The sequence below is a fragment of the Anomaloglossus baeobatrachus genome, chromosome 5, assembly GCF_048569485.1.
Source record: "Anomaloglossus baeobatrachus isolate aAnoBae1 chromosome 5, aAnoBae1.hap1, whole genome shotgun sequence".
Taxonomy (NCBI): Eukaryota; Metazoa; Chordata; class Amphibia; order Anura; family Aromobatidae; genus Anomaloglossus; species Anomaloglossus baeobatrachus.
Window position 1 is genome coordinate 487,459,043 of NC_134357.1, and position 23,461 is coordinate 487,482,503.

At 43.7% G+C, this 23,461-nt stretch overlaps 1 protein-coding gene across 1 annotated transcript in view; it reads left to right on the forward strand.

The window, feature by feature from the left end:
- TTYH2 (tweety family member 2) overlaps positions 1–23,461 on the forward strand; it is a 116,444-nt gene that overhangs the window by 48,762 nt on the left and 44,221 nt on the right. The gene's annotated exons all lie outside the window — the stretch shown is intronic.

Consider the following 23,461-nt stretch of genomic DNA (forward strand, 5'->3'; position numbering starts at 1 on the left):
TTAAAGGGACTCTGTCAGCAGATTTTTGCAATGTAATCTGAAGACAGCATGTTGCAAGACTTAAAACAGAGAATTCAGCCCTGTCTGTCTTATTTCAGTCTTTTATTTGTTTACCTGCAATGTTAGCATAAGCCTCCTAGCTTTATCATTAGTGGTTCTCAGCAGTGTATGAGTTGTAGTTGGACTCCACCCCTTCTGTGATTAGCAGCGTCTATGTGCACTGGAAGCCTGTTATGGGCACTTTCCCAGCACTGCTACATAAAAAAATAAAATCTTTCAATAAAATCTTTCACTGTGTCAGAACAGCTGCAGCCACTAATCTAAGTGATACATCGTTGAACTCAGGGCCTCTTTGACTAGATCATGTTGCTTTTAGATGAAGGGAACCTGTCACCAGATTTTTCCCTATTGGAATCCCCTTCTGCAGCTCCTGGGCTGCATTCTATGAAGGTGCACCTTGGCCCCGATTCCCCTTCCAGACCCGAAAAATAACTTTATAAAACTTGTCCGTTGGGTATGCTAATTACCTGTGTTGGCCAGATGGGCGGGCTCATTTTTTGCTCCTTTCCCCCCTCCTGCCGCTGATCGCCGTCCTCCTGTCTTGATTAACGGGATGACTCCCTCCATCATCGTCCTCGTCGCATTTTCAAATCTCGCGCCTGTGCAGTTAGGTCGGCTCGCGCAGGCGCAGTTCGCTCTGCCATATTGCGGGCAGAGCAGAAAACAGCTGCCCTCACTCGCATGGGTGAGCTAAATGCGCAGGCGCGAGATTATGGGCGGGTACGAGCATGGCGCTGCTAAGATCATGCACAGCGCTGACGTCACCAGCGCCATGCTCGTAATCTCGCGCCTGAGCATTTAGCTCACCAGCGCGAGCAAGGTTACCTATGTTTTCTGCTCTGCCTGCGATATGGCAGAGCGAACTGCGCCTGCGCGAGCAGACCTAACTGCACAGGCGCGAGATTTGAAAATGCGACGAGGACGATGACGGAGGGCGTCATCACGTCACTCAAGACAGGAGGACGGCGATCAGCAGCAGGAGGGGGATAAAGGAGCAGAAAATGAGCCCTCCCATCTGGCCAACACAGGTAATTAGCATACCTAACGGCCAAGTTTTATAAAGTTATTTCTGGAAGGGGAGTCAGGGCCAAGGTGCACCTTCATAGAATGCAGCCCAGGAGCTGCAGAAGGGGATTCTTTTAGTTTAATAGGGAAAAATCTGGTGACAGGTTCCCTTTAAATGATTTGCTCTGCCATGATGCACCTAGCTCCTGTGCTTTGTTTGAACAGTCATTCTGTTCAGAATCCCTTTTTTGCCAACTTTTTGGAGCAAAAACTCACACTTTTCGCATCTGGTGCAAAAATTGTACCCAACATTCTTGCGACCATAAGATCACAGCATAAAGAGGGACTTTTCAAAAAGTTGAAATGATGAATCAAGCGGAAACATCATCTGGGTAGAGTCTGGAGACCCCCATACACATTAGGCTTTTTTTTGGAGGGGAGCAGTTGCATGAAGAAGTTTATCAGGCGAGACATCTATGCATTGCCATATTCATCTGGGAATCTGGTGCAGAAGAGCGCCCCCTTGGATGACATTTTGTAGAAGTTCTATCCCCTCTTTGCATCAGTCCAGGGACAGTGATGGATGCACATCATCGCTCTCGCATTGTGCCCCCCGGATGTCATGGCTTCAGCGGAGGTCCTGGCCCCAGCCTCGCAAATCTCTTTGATTAGATTTTGCTCTCTCCTAGGGCTTAGTGTGAGGATTGTGTGTATAATCCCGGAGCAGCCCGTGAAGCGCTGATCTGCTCGCCGGGATCAGGGGTGTGCAGGGGAAGTGACAGGGCCGCGACGCAGCAGCAAGTCCCATCCTAATTCCCTGTTACACTGCTACAGGAAATAATCCCATCTGCTCGTCTAGGGCCAACAGATGTAGACGCTGGCGATAAAGGGGTTAATGCCGGATGTTACAGCATTACAATTATCTTAGGATGTTGTTGCTTTTGTTACAGTGTAATAGATGGACGGGAGGCAGTGATTATATACATATTCCCATCCTAGCTTAGTCCCTCCTGTGATCACCTCCATATATATATAATCTGTGTACAAATTTGGGTCACTTGATAAATACATGGAGCTAGAGCTGCATTATAGCCTAGAGCTGCACTCCCAGTTCTGCTGGAAACAGTCAGAAATTTTGTTCTCAGACTGCCCTTTCCTACGTACTTGGCTGAGCTACTGTAATGCAGGAGGAAGTTACTTTTCCCACAGATGGTTATAAAGGAGGCACATTACAAAGTACAAATCACCGAACAAGGAGGGTATTCCTAGTGATTACAGCTCTGAAGCCAAAAGAAATTTATATTCAGCTCTAGAGTTTAATATAGGATGTAACTCAGGATCAGTACTGCAGTGTATGTACACAGTGACTGTATCCGCAGAATATTGAGTGCAGCTCTGGAGTATAATACAGGATATAACTCAGGATCAGTACAGGATAAGCAATGTAATGTATGTACAGTGACTCCACCAGCAGAATAGTGAGTGCAGCTCTGGAGTATAATACAGGATGTAACTCAGGATCAGTACAGGATAAGTAATGTAATGTATGTACACAGTGACTGTATCCGCAGAATAGTGAGTGCAGCTCTGGGGTATAATGCAGGATGTAACTCAGGATCAGTCCAGGATAAGTAATGTAATGTATGTACACAGTGACTGTATCCGCAGAATAGTGAGTGCAGCTCTGGAGTATAATACAGGATGTAACTCAGGATCAGTACAGGATAAGTAATGTACAGTTAGGTCCAGAAATATTTGGACAGTGACACAATTTTCGCGAGTTGGGCTCTGCATGCCACCACATTGGATTTGAAATGAAACCTCTACAACAGAATTCAAGTGCAGATTGTAACGTTTAATTTGAAGGTTTGAACAAAAATATCTGATAGAAATTGTAGGAATTGTACACATTTCTTTACAAACACTCCACATTTTAGGAGGTCAAAAGTAATTGGGCAAATAAACCAAACCCAAACAAAATATTTTTCTTTTCAATATTTTGTTCCGAATCCTTTGGAGGCAATCACTGCCTTAAGTCTGGAACCCATGGACATCACCAAACGCAGGGTTTCCTCCTTCTTAATGCTTTGCCAGGCCTTTACAGCCGCAGCCTTCAGGTCTTGCTTGTTCGTGGGTCTTTCCGTCTTAAGTCTGGATTTGAGCAAGTGAAATGCATGCTCAATTGGGTTAAGATCTGGTGATTGACTTGGCCATTGCAGAATGTTCCACTTTTTTGCACTCATGAACTCCTGGGTAGCTTTGGCTGTATGCTTGGCGTCATTGTCCATCTGTACTATGAAGCGCCGTCCGATCAACTTTGCGGCATTTGGCTGAATCTGGGCTGAAAGTATATCCCGGTACACTTCAGAATTCATCCAGCTACTCTTGTCTGCTGTTAGGTCATCAATAAACACAAGTGACCCAGTGCCATTGAAAGCCATGCATGCCCATGCCATCACGTTGCCTCCACCATGTTTTACAGAGGATGTGGTGTGCCTTGGATCATGTGCCGTTCCCTTTCTTCTCCAAACTTTTTTCTTCCCATCATTCTGGTACAGGTTGATCTTGGTCTCATCTGTCCATAGAATACTTTTCCAGAACTGAGCTGGCTTCATGAGGTGTTTTTCAGCAAATTTAACTCTGGCCTGTCTATTTTTGGAATTGATGAATGGTTTGCATCTAGATGTGAACCCTTTGTATTTACTTTCATGGAGTCTTCTCTTTACTGTTGACTTAGAGACAGATACACCTACTTCACTGAGAGTGTTCTGGACTTCAGTTGATGTTGTGAACGGGTTCTTCTTCACCAAAGAAAGTATGCGGCGATCATCCACCACTGTTGTCATCCGGGGACGCCCATGCCTTTTTGAGTTCCCAAGCTCACCAGTCAATTCCTTTTTTCTCCAAATGTACCCGACTGTTGATTTTGCTACTCCAAGCATGCCTGCTATCTCTCTGATGGATTTTTTCTTTTTTTTCAGCCTCAGGATGTTCTGCTTCACCTCAATTGAGAGTTCCTTAGACCGCATGTTGTCTGGTCACAGCAACAGCTTCCAAATGCAAAACCACACACCTGTAATCAACCTCAGACCTTTTAACTATTTCATTGATTACAGGTTAACGAGGGAGACGCCTTCAGAGTTAATTGCAGCCCTTAGAGTCCCTTGTCCAATTACTTTTGGTCCCTTTGAAAAAGAGGAGGCTATGCATTACAGAGCTATGATTCCTAAACCCTTTCTCCGATTTGGATGTGAAAACTCTCATATTGCAGCTGGGAGTGTGCACTTTCAGCCCATATTATATATATAATTGTATTTCTGAACATGTTTTTGTAAACAGCTAAAATAACAACTTGTGTCACTGTCCAAATATTTCTGGCCCTGACTGTATGTACACAGTGACTGCACCAGCAGAATAGTGAGTGCAGCTCTGGAGTATAATACAGGATGTAACTCAGGATCAGTACTGCAGTGTATGTACACAGTGACTGTATCCACAGAATAGTGAGTGCAGCTCTGGGGTATAATACAGGATGTAACTGAGGATCAGTACAGGATAAGTAATGTAATGTATGTACACAGTGACTGCACCAGCAGAATAGTGAGTGCAGCTCTGGTGTATAATACAGGATGTAACTCAGGATCAGTACTGCAGTGTATGTACACAGTGACTGTATCCGCAGAATAGTGAGTGCAGCTCTGGGGTATAATACTGGATGTAACTCAGGATCAGTACAGGATAAGTAATGTAATGTATGTACACAGTGACTGCACCAGCAGAATAGTGAGTGCAGCTCTGGGGTATAATACAGGATGTAACTCAGGATCAGTACAGGATAAGTAATGTAATGTATGTACACAGTGACTGCACCAGCAGAATAGTGAGTGCAGCTCTGGAGTATAATACAGGATGTAACTCAGGATCAGTACAGGATAAGTAATGTAATTTCTTGATGTGTTAAACATGGAATTCTAGGATTACCTGACCCCTGGATATGTAGCTTGCTTTTACCTGTTCTATGATCCTTGTTCGTAAGTAATTAGGAGCTCTGATCCTGCACAAAAACTTGAAAAACATAGAAATGAGGGGTTAGTGATCTCTAGATTTGACCCACTGCCCCAGCTGAGAGATGAATGACCTTCTTAGTCCGCACTGGGCAGGGGATGGCCATGGCCATTTTCATAAGCAAGCATTGTTGACCTTAGGGAGATCAACATATCCACTGCGGAGACACCATCACGTGTTTCTCAACGCAGTGATTCTAGAGCAAAGCCCCCTGGGAAGTATGCAAATGAGAAAGCCGCGGAGACACCATCACATGTTTCTCAACGCTGGCAGGAAACTAGCCAGGTCTTTCACCGGGAAGGAACAACCACGGGAAGGGCAGTCTCCAGTCAAGGAGACCACCTATACCAAACATGGTATCCATCCACAGACAGCCGTTTCGGGGTATTTGCCCCTCATCAGTGTGGAGTAGGAATCTGGCTAGTGGGGGCAATGCCTAGTAAAGACTACTTAAGCAAGCATTGTTGACCTTAGGGAGATCAACATATCCACTGCGGAGACACCATCACATGTTTCTCAACGCAGTGATTCTAGAGCAAAGCCCCCTGGGAAGTATGCAAATGAGAAAGCCGCGGAGACACCATCACATGTTTCTCAACGCTGGCAGGAAACTAGCCAGGTCTTTACTAGGTCTTTACTTTACTTTACTAGGCATTGCCCCCACTAGCCAGATTCCTACTCCACTCTGATGAGGGGCAAATACCCCAAAACGGCTGTCTGTGGATGGATACCATGTTTGGTATAGGTGGTCTCCTTGACTGGAGACTGCCCTTCCCGTGGTTGTTCCTTCCCGGTGAAAGACCTGGCTAGTTTCCTGCCAGCGTTGAGAAACATGTGATGGTGTCTCCGCGGCTTTCTCATGGCCATTTTCATGGCTGACACCGGTGCCTGTCAGACAGCTACTTCCTGTTCCACAGACTGAGGGCAGTAGAGGCTGAGAGGACAGGAGGTTTAGTAGTAAATCTGTGATATCGGGGGTAGTAGAATAGACCCTTGTCATGTTTGTCAGACTGCGTGGCCTGTTCCTGCCCCCCGCAGCTTCCCTCCACGCGTAGGACGCACTGAAGCAAACAGTGTTTCCTGTTGTGCTGATTATTTTTGTTTTTCACAGCAGGAATATGGCCGGTGAGATATCGGTGTGTAATACAGTGAGCTGGATATTGTGTTTTATAAGCGGATGTGGATCACTTCTGTTTTTTTGCATCCTTAGAGGAAGCTCCCAAAGCTGTGCTGCCGGGGACAATGCCCTGCCCACTCCTGAACCATCTCCATGGCCTGTACTCCCATATCTTTACACTATGACCCTGCCCTTATCATATGCCATCCTGTGCTTCCTGACATCATCGTGCCCGGTCACTGCCTCCTATAAAGGCAACATAAGGCTAAGTTCACACACTGCGTTTTTTTGACGCTGCGTTTTTGTGCGTTTTTGGCCGCTAAAAACGCACAAAAACGCATGCGTTTTTACCGCGATTTGGTGCGTTTTTGGCTGCGTTTTGGTGCGTTTTTGATCTCTGCATTTTTCTGCAGTTTTCCAATGCATTGCATGGGGGGAAAACGCAGAAAAAAGCAGGAAAGAATTGACATGTCCATTTTTTTTTAAGCTCAAAAACGCAGCTTAAAAAAACAGTTGTGTGTGGACAGCAAAATTGAAAACTCATAGACTTTGCTGGGGAAGCAGTCCTGCAGTTTTGAGGCCAAAAACGCACCCCAAAAACGTGCAAAAACGCAGCGAAAAACGCACTGTGCGCACATAGCCTAATATTGTTGGGAAACACTCCGTGCTGCAGTTTGTGATTTCCTCTGTTTCTCCATTCTGCTTGTCATTATCACGTTGTCCCACCCAAATATACCTTTTCCTCCAAAGTATTATAAGTGAACAGGTCACTGCCTCCCACAAGATCGGCACAGCCCTCTTCTGCTGCTAAAGTTTTCATGATCAGCTATGGACTGACTCAAAGGCTTTGTCCCAACTCTGGCTTCCCATCGCCCAACGACTCCAGTTCAAAACATTAACCATGACATACAAAGCCATGCACAACCTGTCTCCTCCTTACATCTGTGACCTAGTCTCCCGGTACCTACCTGCACGCAACCTCAGATCCTCACAAGATCTCCTTCTCTGCTCCTCTCTTATCTCCTCTTCCCACAATCGCGTACAAGATCTCTCCCGTGCTTCCTCCATACTCTGGAACGCTCTACCTCAGCGCATCAGACTCTCACCTACCGTGGAAAGCTTCAAGAGGAACCTCAAGACCCACCTCTTCCAACAAGCCTACAACCTACAATAGCCCTCAGTCCATTAGACCACTGCGCAACCAGCTCTGTCCTCACCTATTGTACCATCACCCATTCCCTGTAGACTGTGAGCCCTCGCGGGCAGGGTCTTCTCTCCTCCTATACCAGTCTGTTTTGTACTGTTAAAGATTGTTGTACGTATACCCTCTTTCACTGTAAAGTGCCATGGAATAAATGGCGCTATAATAATAAATAATAATAATAATAATAACTCGACATTCCCTGCTCTACATGGAGACTTGCTGGCCATCATCTGCTCACCCCTACAGGCCAAATACTGTATTACAAGGTACCCATTGAAATATGTCCCCTTTTTGGTTAATAGAGGAGCGTTCCAGGCAGAGTTCCCCCATCATACCTTCAAGATGTCAATGATGGACCCCATATAGTATGATGGTTCCCCACAGCACCCCATACAGTATGATGGTTCCCCACAGCACCCCATACAGTATGATGGTTCCTCACAGCACCCCATACAGTATGATGGTTCCCCACAGCACCCCATACAGTATGATGGTTCCCCACAGCACCCCATACAGTATGATGGTTCCCCACAGCACCCCATACAGTATGATGGTTCCCCACAGCACCCCATACAGTATGATGGTTCCCCTCAGCACCCCATAGCTACCCACACAAAGTATAACTCCATAGTCCCTCTCACACAATATGATGGACCCCACAGAAAGACAAACAGTAACATTTCACCCATACAAAATTGATGGCCTCCAGAGTTTTTCCTAACTACAAAAAATTAGAACTACTGACCTAGCCACATTCCCCCGATTAAACTCCTCTGGTCTTTGCAGCATGTGGACTGAGCCTCGAGAGATCAGGTGCAATCTAATGACATTACCCTGTTCTGAGTCTCAGAATAGTGAGTGCAGCTCCGAGATAGAATATGAAATGTAATTCAGGATCTGTTCAGTATAAGTAATGTATGTACACAGTGACTGCACTAGCAGAATAGTGAGTGCAGCTCTGGGGAATAATTCAGGATGTAACTCAGGATCAGTGCAGGATAAGTAATACTAAAAGTGCATCTCAATAAATTAGAATATCATCAAAAAGTTAATTTTTTAGTAATTCAATACAAAAAGGGAAACTCATATATTATATAGCCATTACACACAGAGGGATTTATTTCAGGTGTTTATTTCTGTTAATGTTTATGATTATGGCTTACGGCCAATGAAAACCCAAAAGTCATGATCTCAGAAAATTAGAATACTTACAAAAAAACACCTGCAAAGGCTTCCTAAATGTTTAAAATGGTCCCTTAGTCTGGTTCAATAGGCTACACAATCATTGGGAAGACTGCTGACTTGACAGATGTCCGGAAGGCAGTCCTTGACACACTCCAAAAGGAAAGTAAGCCACAAAAGGTCATTGTTAAAGAAGCTGGCAGTTCAGAGTGCTGTATCCAAGCATGTTAATGGAAAGTTGAGTGGAAGGAACAAGTGTGGTAGAAAAAGGTGCGCAAGCAACCGGGATAACCGCAGTCTTGATAGGATTATTAAGAAAAGGCCATTCAAAAATTTGGGGGAGATTCACAAGGAGTGGACGCTGCTGGAGTCAGTGCTTCAAGAGCCACCACACACAGACGTATCCAGGACATGGGCTACAACTGTCGCATTCCTTGTATCAAGCCACTCAACCAATAGGCAACGCCAGAAGCGGCTTACCTGGGCCAAGGAGAAAAAGAACTGAACTGTTGCTCAGTGGTCCAAGGTGTTGTTTTCAGAAGAAAGTTTAGCATTTAATTTAGAAATCGCGGTCCCAGAGTCTGGAGGAAGAGTGGAGCGGCCACAATCCAAGCTGCCTGAGGTCTAGTGTGAAGTTTCCACAATCCGTGATGGTTTGGGGAGCCATGTCATCTGCTGGTGTAGGCCCGCTGTGTTTTATCAAGAAGAAAGTCAATGCAGCCATCTACCAAGAAATTTGAGAGCACGTCATACTTCCCTCTGCCGACAAGCTTTTTGGAGGAGGAAATTTCATTTTCCAGCTCGACTTGGCACCTGTCCACACTGCCAAAAGTACCAATACCTGGTTTAATATCCACAGTATTACTGTGCTTGATTGGCCAGCAAACTCGCCTGACCTAAACCCCATTGAGAATTTCAAGAGGAAGATGAGAAACACCAGACCCAACAATGCAGACGAGCTGAAGGCTTCTATCAAAGCAACCTGGGCTTCCATAACACCTCAGCAGTGCCACAGGCTGATCGCCTCCAAGCCACGCCGCACTGATGCAGTGAATCATGTAAAAGGAGCCCTGACCAATTATTGAGGCATTTACTGTACAGACTTTCAGGAGGCGCCAACATTTCTGGGTGTAAAATAATTATATAAGACCAACTGAAAAAATATTCTAATTTTCTGAGAATGGCTTTTGGGGTTTCATTGGCTGTAAGACATAATCATCAACATTAACAGAAATAAACACGTAAAATAGATCCCTCTGTGTGTAATGACACTATATAATATATAGGAATAGATTACTCTGTGTGTAATGACTCTATCTAATATATATATATACAGTTAGGTCCAGAAATATTTGGACAGTGACACAAGTTTTGTTATTTTAGCTGTTTACAAAAACATGTTCAGAAATACAATTATATATATAATATGGGCTGAAAGTGCACACTCCCAGCTGCAATATGAGAGTTTTCACATCCAAATCGGAGAAAGGGTTTAGGAATCATAGCTCTGTAATGCATAGCCTCCTCTTTTTCAAGGGACCAAAAGTAATTGGACAAGGGACTCTAAGGGCTGCAATTAACTCTGAAGGCGTCTCCCTCGTTAACCTGTAATCAATGAAGTAGTTAAAAGGTCTAGGGTTGATTACAGGTGTGTGGTTTTGCATTTGGATGTTGTTGCTGTGACCAGACAACATGCGGTCTAAGGAACTCTCAATTGAGGTGAAGCAGAACATCCTGAGGCTGAAAAAAAAGAAAAAATCCATCAGAGAGATAGCAGACATGCTTGGAGTAGCAAAATCAACAGTCGGGTACATTCTGAGAAAAAAGGAATTGACTGGTGAGCTTGGGAACTCAAAAAGGCCTGGGCGTCCACGGATGACAACAGTGGTGGATGATCGCCGCATACTTTCTTTGGTGAAGAAGAACCCGTTCACAACATCAACTGAAGTCCAGAACACTCTCAGTGAAGTAGGTGTATCTGTCTCTAAGTCAACCGTAAAGAGAAGACTCCATGAAAGTAAATACAAAGGGTTCACATCTAGATGCAAACCATTCATCAATCCCAAAAATAGACAGGCCAGAGTTAAATTTGCTGAAAAAGACCTCATGAAGCCAGCTCAGTTCTGGAAAAGTATTCTATGGACAGATGAGACCAAGATCAACCTGTACCAGAATGATGGGAAGAAAAAAGTTTGGAGAAGAAAGGGAACGGCACATGATCCAAGGCACACCACATCCTCTGTAAAACATGGTGGAGGCAACGTGATGGCATGGGCATGCATGGCTTTCAATGGCACTGGGTCACTTGTGTTTATTGATGACATAACAGCAGACAAGAGTAGCCGGATGAATTCTGAAGTGTACCGGGATATACTTTCGGCCCAGATTCAGCCAAATGCCGCAAAGTTGATCGGACGGCGCTTCATAGTACAGATGGACAATGACCCCAAGCATACAGCCAAAGCTACCCAGGAGTTCATGAGTGCAAAAAAGTGGAACATTGTGCAATGGCCAAGTCAATCACCAGATCTTAACCCAATTGAGCATGCATTTCACTTGCTCAAATCCAGACTTAAGACGGAAAGACCCACAAACAAGCAAGACCTGAAGGCTGCGGCTGTAAAGGCCTGGCAAAGCATTAAGAAGGAGGAAACCCAGCGTTTGGTGATGTCCATGGGTTCCAGACTTAAGGCAGTGATTGCCTCCAAAGGATTCGCAACAAAATATTGAAAAGAAAAATATTTTGTTTGGGTTTGGTTTATTTGTCCAATTACTTTTGACCTCCTAAACTGTGGAGTGTTTGTAAAGAAATGTGTACAATTCCTACAATTTCTATCAGATATTTTTGTTCAAACCTTCAAATTAAACGTTACAATCTGCACTTGAATTCTGTTGTAGAGGTTTCATTTCAAATCCAATGTGGTGGCATGCAGAGCCCAACTCGCGAAAATTGTGTCACTGTCCAAAGATTTCTGGACCTAACTGTAACTGTATGTGTGTGTGTGTGTGTGTGTATGTATGTATGTATGTATGTATGTGTGTATGTCCGGGATTGGCATCTGCAGTCACAGCTACAGCCACAAAATTTTGCACACTCACAGGTCTGGACCCCGAGAGTGTCATAGGCTATGTTGTGAGGTAACATTTTAACCCCGCGCGTTCCAATTTACCAATCAATTTTGCCCCTATCTACATAATGGGGAAAAAGTGAAACGAAAAGTGTATCCGCACCGTCGCATTTACAATCACGAAAATTTGCACAGACACCTCATGTGACCTAGGGAACGTCGTAGACTATATTTTGACAGGAAAATTTAACCCCGCGTTTTACAGTTACGCTCCAAAAAACATGCCTCCATTAAAGTAAATGGAGCCTTGAACTATAGGTTATTAGTAGCAGCTGTGATTGGTTGCTATAGGAAGAAAAGACATTCATAGTATAAGAAGCTTATATGTGAGGTAATAAGATGTCGGTGGGGAGACGGATAGAGACAGACAGAGAGAGGCAGACAGGGAAAGAGGCAGACAGGGCACATTACTTGGCCAGTTTAGTTAAATCTGTGTGGAATATCTGTGGTGTTGAAATATATGTTGTGAAATGCTTCTATTAGCTTAGTTTTTGCCTTTTAATAATTACATTTCTGTTTGTTTTGTGGTTTTTGTGTGCAGAATAAATTTTGTTAATACTTTCTAGTTTGATAACAGCAGTTATTAACCCGGGCGAAGCCGGGTAGTACAACTAGTCTATATATATAATTGCCTTATTCTGTCTGTCTGTCTGTCTTGCTCCAAAATTCTGTCCTTACCGCGACAAGCGTCTCATTGGCCGCTCGCCTCGCCTCCGCCCCCCCCGCACGGATTGGCCGCATTCCCCGAACCGACACGTAGCCCCGACTCCCAGGTGAGTGCTGTACCCCCGGGAGCCCACATCAGCGTACGCCGCCAACCCAGCTACGCTGGTAACCATGGTACACATCGAGTAATATTGTGTAGCATAGTTACCAGCGTACAGCGGCTCCCAGGTGAGCGCATCAAGGTCCTGCAGCGGCGGAACACACACACGCACACACATCAGATCACACTCACTCTCACACACACATCAGATCGCATCCACACACTCATAACATCCCGTGATATCGCTTGCTTCTCGGCGGCGATACTGTGCGTGCAGTGACCTTCCAGGACCTGCCGGAGGATCACATGGCCAGAAGCATGTGGTATCTCCGGATGTTGTGAGTGTGAGCGCATATGTGCAATATCGTCAATGTGTGTGTGCGTGTATGCGATCGGGTTTGTGCGTGTATGCGATCGGGTGTGTGCGTGTCGGCAGAAGGCAGAGGAGCACTGCGTGCAGCACAGCTGCTGGGACCGCACACCGGAGGGCACAGGCAGAAGTGGGGTGTGAGTGTATGCGATCAGATGTGTGCGTGTATACTGTCTGATGTGTGACTGTGGAGCACGATGGGGGGTGCACAGCATGGGGGATGGAGCACGATGGGGAGGGCGCAGCATGGGGGATGGAGCACGATGGGGAGTGCGCAGCATGGGGGATGGAGCACGATGGGGAGTGCGCAGCATGGGGGATGGAGCACGATGGGGAGTGCGCAGCATGGGGGATGGAGCACGATGGGAAGTTCGCAGCATGGGGGATGGAGCACGATGTGGGTTGCGCAGCATGGGTGATGGAGCACGATGGGGAGTGCACAGCATGGGGGATGGAGCACGTTTGGGAGTGCGCAGCATGGGGGATGGAGCACGATGGGGAATACGCAGCATGGGGGATGGAGCACGATGGGGAATGCGCAGCATGGGGGATGGAGCACGATGGGGAGTGCGCAGCATGGGGGATGGAGCACGATGGGGAGTGCGCAGCATGGGGGATGGAGCACAATGGGGAGTGCGCAGCATGGGGGATGGCGCACAATGGGGAGTGCGCAGCATGGGGGATGGAGCACGATGGGGGGTGCACACCTCCCCCCAAAACACACACACACACACACACACACACACACACACACACACACACACTGCACAACACACACACACACACACTGCACAACACACCACACACACACTGGGAACCACAAACACCGCCCTACACAGACACCCACACACACAGACAACGCCGCACACACACAACACCCAACACACAAACACCGCGACACACACAAATATACTCACATACCGCACAACACACACATTGCACAAAACATGCCTCCCCCCAAAACACACACACACCCCACACCCACACAAACTGCGCAACACACACAATGCTACAGACACACAGCGTTCCACAAACAACGCAACACACACAACGCAACACACAAACAACACCGCTCTCACCCCCCGCCACACCCACACAACACCCAGTACATGTACAGCGCCCTACACAAAAACTTGGTAGCTACACACAACAACATATATATATATATATATATATATATATATATATATATATATATAATATGTACACAAAAATCATACATTAACTACACAATACGTAAATTCTAGAATACCCGATGCGTAGAATCGGGCCACCTTCTAGTATAATATAAAGGAATAGATCACTCTGTGTGTAATGACTCTAATATATAAAGCTGAGTGTGCGTGTGTGTGTGCGCATGTGTGCGCGCGTGCGTGTGTGTATGTATATGTATGTCCGGGATTGGCATCTGCACCGTTGCAGCTACAGCCACAAAATTTTGCACACTCACACGTCTGGACCCCGAGAGCGTCATAGGCTATGTTTTGAGGGGAAATTTTAACCCCGCTCTTTACAGTTATTCACCAAAAAACCTGCCTTAATTAAAGCGAATGGAGCTGGGAGCCACAGTGCAGCCATTACTTCAGAAGAATGCGCAGCCACGCCCTTAAATGGAATGTTGGCGTGTCACAATGCAGCCAGGGAAAGAGACAGACACGCAGGGAAAGAGACAGACACACAGGGAAAGAGACAGACACGCAGGGAAAGAGACAGACACGCAGGGAAAGAGACAGACACGCAGGGAAAGAGACAGACACGCAGGGAAAGAGACAGACACGCAGGGAAAGAGACAGACACGCAGGGAAAGAGACAGACACGCAGGGAAAGAGACAGACACGCAGGGAAAGAGACAGACACGCAGGGAAAGAGACAGACACGCAGGGAAAGAGACAGACACGCAGGGAAAGAGACAGACACGCAGGGAAAGAGACAGAGCGATATATACAGAGGGGGAGACAGACATTATAATTACATTTATATTTGTTTTGTGGTTTTTGTGTGCAGAATACATTTTTGTTAATACATTCTGTTTTGTTCACAGCAGTTATTAACCCGGGCGATGCCGGGTAGTACAGCTAGTATAATATATAGGAATAGATGCCTCTGTGTGTAATGAGTCTATATAATATATAGAAATAGATCCCTCTGTGTGTAATGACTCTAATATATGCGTTTCCCTGTTTGTATTGAATTACTGAAATAAAGTAACTTTTTAATGATATTCTAATTTGAGATGCTCTTGTATGTGTACTGTGACTCCAGCAGAACAGATCAGCAGTGGCAAAACTGATACTGTATGTAACCTTGTGCAGGGTCTATGGCAGCAGAACTTGCGTCATGCCCTGTCCCCAGGATTTGCAGTAGGCATAACAAAGTGTCCAGTTTCGTAATGACCTTCACTCCCAATAATTTGTCTTTCATCATCAGAATTGCGGCTGATTCCATCTTCCTTGGCACTCAGGGTCCAGAATACTTCTAGGAGCAGCATTACCTTATCAGCGTCTAGACAAATGCTGAAGGGAGAGGAACATGCTGGCAGCTTGACAGAAGAGGCTGCCGAGATTGTCAGCTCCTCTGGGTCAGGACCTGTTTTTAGTTTTTTTTTTAAGGATGCCAAGCTAATTAAGTATTAATATGACTTGCTGAGATCGGTCCCTTCGAGGGACTGTGGTTGAGGGTATAAAGATGAAATGTTTCTCAGCGTTCTTAAAGGGAACCTGTCAGGTCAAAAAAGCGTTCTGACCTACAAGCTGCAGCCTGTGTGAGCTAGTAACCCCTTCCTACCCATCCCTGTGTTGTTATATTGTGTAATATGAAAGTAATAAAATAACATTTTATTACTTTCATATGTCCTAGGTAAATGATAGGGTCTCTAGCTCCATGGGCGTCTCATCGCTCTGTGGGCGTCTACATGCTTTCCATGGTATCACGCCCCTTCGTGTACATTGTATGTTAACAATAAGATGCCAATTAGTGGTGTGGGTGGGGTTATACACAGCTCAGCATTTTGAGCTCTGCTTGATCTGCAGCAGAATTGCCTCTATCACACGCTGCTGCACTAAGTGATACATCGCTGGAATCCGGGTCTCTGTCTCTCTATTATTTTTCCATCAACTGGGAAGACCCATTTAAATGGCCCCAAATGTTGCTTGTATTCTGAAAAGCTCAATTTCCTCGCTTTAGAATAAGAAATTTTTATTTTGACAGGGAATTGCACAGTGGGGCACAGCAAGTAAAATAAGTCCTGCCGCATTTTTAGGCCAAGACCTAATAATGCAAATGGAGTGCTAAGCCCAGACTTGAATCCTAATCTAATAAAACCTTGTTTTATGGAAATGTCTGATGTGGAAACTCCACATTACATAATAACAATTAGAGGGAGAAAACTCCACAAAACCATACTGTGACCCGCAGTGCATGACTACATGATTATGAACCAACATGATTGAGGTTGTTTGATCATTTATTGATTATTTACTTTATTGGGATTGTCCGTGCACTATATTTTATTAACATGTTTTAATGATGTCCCGGATGTTCATCCTCACTGTGTGTTTGAATAAACTTTTGTATTTTTTTGCACCTAAAAAAACTCTTGTCCTCTTGAATTGTATTACATAATAACAAGTAGAATGTTTCCTTTCAAATCAGTTTATTCTATGTAGCCTTTCTTTAAAAAAAATACATATATTCCACACAAAACTGTAAAACTACCAATTTTATGTATTTTAGCAGAAAATTGTGAAAAATAATGTAGAAATACCTTTTTTAAATGAAAATATCAACTGCATATATACAATCTAGAACTGAATATTTTATAAATAAAAAAAAATAATCTTTACATTGAAAAGTAAAACAACAAAAATAATTTTTTATAGAATAATTCTAAGTAAAATAGTATACAATTTAAAATTATGGTAAGTTAAAGAGGAATACACTGTAAAAACCTATGCTGTAACTCTATTCCATATCTGCCAAGTGTGTCAATTTTATTTTTATTTTTTTTGGAGGGGTGCTGGGGAGGATTGGGTAAGATTTTGCAAGAACATGCCAAAAAGTAAGCAAATGTTGCGCTTTCAATGTTAACTTAGATTTCCTTTTTTTACGTGTGTGTGTGTGTGTGAGTGTGTGTGTGTGTGTGTGTGTGTGTGTGTGTGTGTGTGTGTGTATATAGTGTGTCCAGCCATATCCTGTCCACCGCCATTAACTTGAGAACGGCGGCAGCTATAGGCATAGAAGTGGTGTCTAGGTATAGTAAAGTAGCCATTCGCTACGCAATGAAAGCACCTATAGCGCCACCTGGTGGAAAACAACGGAGTTGGCATTTCTATCTCGAAAACGGAACGAGATACAGAAAAAAAGTGAATTACAAAGTTGTAGGGCATCATCATTCAATACGAATCGATACCTTGCATGCTGAAATGCTATGATTAGAACATGTAAAACTCACAAGACTGCGGACGTGAAGCGATACCTCATGGAGACCTTCCTACAAGTCACTGGGTATGGTGGCTGCGTAGAGTGGCCTCCACGCTCACCTGACCTGACCCCATTGGACTTCTTTCTGTGAGGTCACATCAAACAGCAGGTGTATGTGACCCCTCCACCAACATTGTAGGACCTACGTCGACGTATCACAGATGCTTGTGCAAACGTGTCACCTACCATATTGCACAACATGCAGCAAGATACAGTATGCTGTCCAGAGTCCAGATGTGCATTGCAGCTGACGGTGGCCACTTTCAGCATCAAAGTTAAATGAGAGTCATATGCGTGACCAGCATTCAATGTTTTGGGGAGGGTCATGGGTTTCATATCATAGCATTTCTGTATGCAAGGTGTTGATTCGTATTGAGTTGATGGTGCCCTACAGTTTTTTAATTCACTTTTTTTCTCTACCTCATTCCGTTTTCAAGATAAAAATGCTAACTCCGTTGTTTTCCACCAGGTGGCGCTATAGGTGGTTTCATTGTGTATCGCATGGCTTCTTTACTATACCTAGACACCACTTCTATGCCTATAGCTGCCGCCGTTCTCAAGTTAATGGTGGTAGACACACTATATACAGCCCATATGATGATGTCATGTCTTTGGAAGCTTCTGATAGGTTTATTGACAACATCTAAGTTAGAAACCCACCTGTGGATGTGTTTTAATGCACACCTGAAACACACTGCTTCTTTGTTTAGCATCATGGGAGAGTCAAAAGAAATCAGCCAAGATCTCAGGGAGAGAATTGTGGTTCATTCTTGGGTGCAATTTCCAGATACCTGAATACGCAAGTACAAAAAGATGGGAATGTTCATCCATCATATCGCTCATGAAGGAGACAGGTTCTGCGTACCAGAGATGAATATGCTTTGGTCATACATGTGTATATCAACCCAAGAATAAAAGCAAAAGACCCTGTGGAGATGCTGGCGGAAGCTGGTAAGATTGTGTCATTATCCACAGTGAAACGAGTGCTGTATCAACACAGACTTAAAGGCCACTCTGCCAGGAAGAAGCGATTACTCCAAATGAAACATAAAAAAAGCCAGATTAATATTTGCAAATGCACACAGCAACAAAGACCTCTCTCTCTTTCTTTCTCTGTCTCTGTCTCTCTCGCTATCGCTCTTTCTTTCCTTTTCTTTTTTTCTCTTTCTTTCTCTTTTTCTCATTCTTTCTTTCTTTCTCTTTCTCTGTTTCTTTCTCTTTTTCTTTCTCTTTTTCTTTCTTTCTCTTTTTCTTTCTCTTTTTCTTTCTTTCTTTTTTTCGTTCTTTCTTTTTCTTTCTCTCTCTTTCTTTTTCTTTCTCTTTTTCTTTCTCTCTCTTTCTTTTTCTTTCTCTTTTTCTTTCTCTTTTTTTCTTTTTCTCTTTTTTTCTTTTTCTCTTTTTTTCTTTCTCTTTTTTTTTTTCTCTCTTTTTTTTTTCTCTCTTTTTTTCTTTCTCTTTTTCTTTCTCTTTTTTTCTTTCTCTCTTTTTTTTTTCTCCTTTTTCTTTTTCTTTTTTTTTTCTCTCCTTTTTCTTTCTCTTTTTTTTTCTCTTTTTTTTTCTTCTTTCTCTTTTTTCTTTCTCTTTTTCTTTCTCTCTTTTTCTTTCTCTTTCTCTCTTTCTCTCTCTCTCTTTCTCTCTTTCTCTCTTTTTTTCTCTTTTTTTCTCTTTTTTTCTCTTTTTTTCTCTTTTTTCCTCTTTTTTTCTTTTTTTTCTCTTTTTTTTCTCTTTTTTTTCTCTTTTTTTTCTCTTTTTTTTCTCTTTTTTTTCTCTTTTTTTCTCTTTTTTTCTCTTTTTTTCTCTTTTTTTCTCTTTTTTTCTCTTTTTTTCTCTTTTTTTCTCTTTTTTTCTCTTTTTTTCTCTTTTTTTCTCTTTTTTTCTCTTTTTCCCTCTTTTTTTCCCTCTTTTTTCCCTCTTTTTTTTCCCTCTTTTTTTTCCCTCTTTTTTTCCCTCTTTTTTTTCCTCTTTTTTTTCCTTTTTTTTCCTTTTTTTTCCTTTTTTTTCCTTTTTTTTCCTTTTTTTCTTTCCTCTTTTTTTTTTTCCTCTTTTTTTTTTTCCTCTTTTTTTTTTTCCTCTTTTTTTTTTTTCCTCTTTTTTTTTTTCCTCTTTTTTTTTTTCCTCTTTTTTTTTTTCCTCTTTTTTTTCCTCCTCTTTTTTTCGCGCTCTGTCTTTCGCAATAACATGGAGATGTGTCTATTGAGAGAGCGAAGGGAAACGTCTGGTTTCAACTGTATCTAAAAAAAAAAATTGGGTATTGCTATTCGTTAAAAATTTTGCATTTTTGCTTTTCCATGCCATTTGTTTCCCTGGACACTTCTCTTTGATGTGGCCTGTGGCCATTAATCAGCTGAGAGGAGCTCAGAAATACAGTTACAAACTCTCCTATATTATCAAAAAAGCTTACTGACTGATTCTCTGTTAACTCATTCTGCTGCCATCAATAGTGTGTGGCCTATAGAAGGCAAATGATGCACTTTTTTTATGAAACACAATTGCAAAAATGTATATTTGACCCCAATTACATACATTTAAGAATTAAAAATAGTCTCCAAAAGTGAACCATAAGAAAATACCGTACATATTTTTTTTTTTGCATGTGAAGATTGAAAACTAGAAACATTAACAAATACTGTACATAAAAATTAAAAATAAAAGGTAAGAAGCCTCCCTACATAAAGGGTAATTGGGAGATTTAAATTAATTATCTGCACCTAAAAAAGATAATAGTAATGACTGTCCCTGGATTTCAGAGCGCGGATACGGATGATCCTATCTGATTTTTCTACTTTTACACTGTCCGTCTCCTTTTTATCTTCACATTGCGATAGACTAATCTTTACGTGAACCCTGTGAATTACTGGGAAAACGAATCTGTGCCATTGATTATTGTCACTTAGAGATGTCAGGCATGGATCGGTCGGGGGAGGGGAGGGTGCGGAGATTCAGCTCCGAGCCTGTGAATGGGCTGTCAGAAGGAGCTCGTTATATAACAAAACCTCAGGGCGATTTTTAGCAGTCATGCCTTAAAATAGCAGCGTGCGCTATCTCCCTCTGTACAAAAGATTCACCGAAGGCTCAATTATTTAGGCAGCGCCTGAGCAGGTTGGACTGGGGAGCGGGACCAGGAGAGAATAGGCAGATCCTATCTGGAATATAACAGGTTTTCATTATGTACAGTATGGTCCTTGTGGGCTGGGGTAGCTTGGACAACTCTCCAGACCATGCATGTACACTATGGGTCTAGTGGGCTGTGATAGCTTAGACAACTCTCGACACCATGCATGTACAGTATGGTACTTGTGGGCTGGGGTAGCTTGGACAACTCTCCACACCATACATGTACAGTATGGGTCTAGTGGGCTGTGATAGCTTAGACAACTCTCGAGACCATGCATGTACAGTATGGTCCTTGTGGGCTGGGGTAGCTTGGACAACTCTCCACACCATACATGTACAGTATGGGTCTAGTGGGCTGTGATAGCTTAGACGACTCTTGAGACCATGCATGTACAGTATGGCACTTGTGGGTTGGGGTAGCTTGGACAACTCTCCAGACCATGCATGTACACTATGGTCTTTGCGGGCTGGGGTAGCTTGGACGACTCTCTAGACCATGCTCGTACACAATGGTCCTTGTGGGCTGGGGTAGCTTGGACGACTCTCCAGACCATGCATGTACACTATGGTCCTTGTGGGCTGGGGTAGCTTGGACGACTCTCCAGACCATGCATGCACACTATGATCCTTGTGGGCTGTGGTAGCTTGGACGACTCTCCAGACCAAGCATTGCATACACCGGTGTCCATAGAGCCAGCTAACCTACTTCAGAGGGGTTCTCGTTCCCATTAAGGAGATCCATGCTTCATGGGAAAGAGTATACAAATTAGGAAGAAAACTGCCTTTCTATCATGCGACCTATTGGTGTCTTCTCTGTAAGCAACTGACACATTCCTAAAAAAGCCATGAAAATCAACTGGGAATATTAACCAAACGAGACAACCAATTTTAGACTGCTGTTTTGAGGTTCTTACCCCCTCATCAGTACAGAGTACTTGTGGGCTGGATGAGATTCCATCAAAAGGTGTTTTTCCCCCCTCAGCCCACCAAAGCCTAAAAATTTGGCTTTGTTTGCATTCTGCAACCTCTGTGTTGCACTATCTATTGCTGGCTGTAGAATGAGTTAACTGAGAGTCTGTGAGTGAGCTCATTAGAACATTTTTTTCAGGCAGTTTGTAACTCTTTTGTCTGTTTCTGAGCTCCTCTCAGCCGAAGTTATGACCACATCAAAGTTGTATGTGCAGGAACTAAGAGCCTGTAAAAGCTACAAGGTGTAAACATTTTTAATGAAACCTAACTGAAAAAAATATATATTTTTTTGTAACCCCAAATACTTGCACCCTTTAATAGTGTTTTAGTGAACATTGTTTTTTATTCTTTAAGTGTGTATGGAGATTTAAATATTTTCATAGAATAGGGCATGAAACTAGAGCTGTCACTCATGTGACTCAGGATGGTAGCCGTGGGCGAGGTAGTCATCTGCTGCGCCCCGCCACGTTACATGAAGGAAGGTGTCCTACCTGGGTGTGTGGACTTTTGCTAGGGAGGCGATACGCCTCTATCAGGCCCCATGATGCCAATGATTTCGGCTGCATGTTGGAATATGAAAGGAGGGGATCGTGCTCTGCTTCAGTAGTCACAGTACATGTTGGCATTCATGATTCCCTCAATGATCTGCAGCTCCCCACAGCCAGCAGCACTCATGCAGCCCCAAACCATGATGCTGCCACCACCGTGCCTGACTGTAGGCAGAACACACTTGTCTTTTTCCTCCTCGCCTTGTTTCCACCACACACTTAACACCATCTGAACCAAATAAGTTTATTTTGGTCTCATCAGACCACAGGACGTGGTTCCAGTAATCCCTGTTCTTAGTCTGTTTGTCTTCTGCAAACTGTTTGCGGCTTTCTTGTGCATCATCTTTAGAAGAGGCCTCTTCTGGGATGACAGCTATGCCGACCAATTTGATGCAGTGTGCAGCATATGGTCTGAGCACTGACAGGCGGAACCCCCTCCCCTGTAACCTCTGCAGCAATGCTGGCAGCACTCATGTCTATTTTGAAAAGGCAACCTCTGGTTATGACACTGAGCACATACTCAGCTTCTTTGGTCGACCATGGCGAGACCTGTACTGAGTGGAATCTGTCTTGCTAAATCTCTGTATGGTCTTGGCCACTATGCTGCTGCTCCGTTTCAGAGTGTCTGCAATCTTCTTATAGCCTAGGTCATCTTTTTGTAGAGCAACATTCTTTTTTTTTTTTTTTTCAGATCCTCAGAGAATTCTTGGTCATGAGGAGCCATGTCGAACTTCCAGTGACCAGTATGATAGAGTATGTGAGCGATAACACCCCCGCTCCCAATTTACTCCTGAGACCTTGTAACACTAATTAGTCACATGACACCGGGGAGAGAAAATGGCTAATTGGGCATAAGATGGCCATTTTCACTTAGGGGTGTACTTACTATCGTTGCTAGCAACTTAGACATTGATGGCTGTGTGGCGTTACTTGGAGGGCACACCCAGTTTACTATAATCGAAGTCAATGGGGAACGCTAGTATTTTTCCAGAAGATCTTCCAGAAAAAATGCTAGAGTTCCCTATTGACTTCCATTATACTCTGTTCACGAATCAAGACCGTCAGAGCATCCTAACATGATAGTGCTCACTCATCACTGTTATACAAGCTGTACACTGACTACTTCACATTGTATCAAAGTGCCATATCTGCAGTGCTGTCCCAGGAAAAGATATAACACAATGTTTACAAAAAAAAAAAGTGAGGGGTGTACTCACTTTTGAGATATACTGTACATTGGATAGCATGTACACAACTTTGCGTATGTTTCATCTTGAACACACGGCATCTCTAAACAATTTCTTTACTTATTTACACTCCCTTGTTCATGCCCCCATTTGTATCACTTGCTTAACCATTACCAAGCTTAGCACCACAGTACAGTCCATGAAAGTCATATCTTCCAGCCACTGTTCCGCGTCTTGTCCCCTTCTTAAAGGAGCTGATTTGCCAAT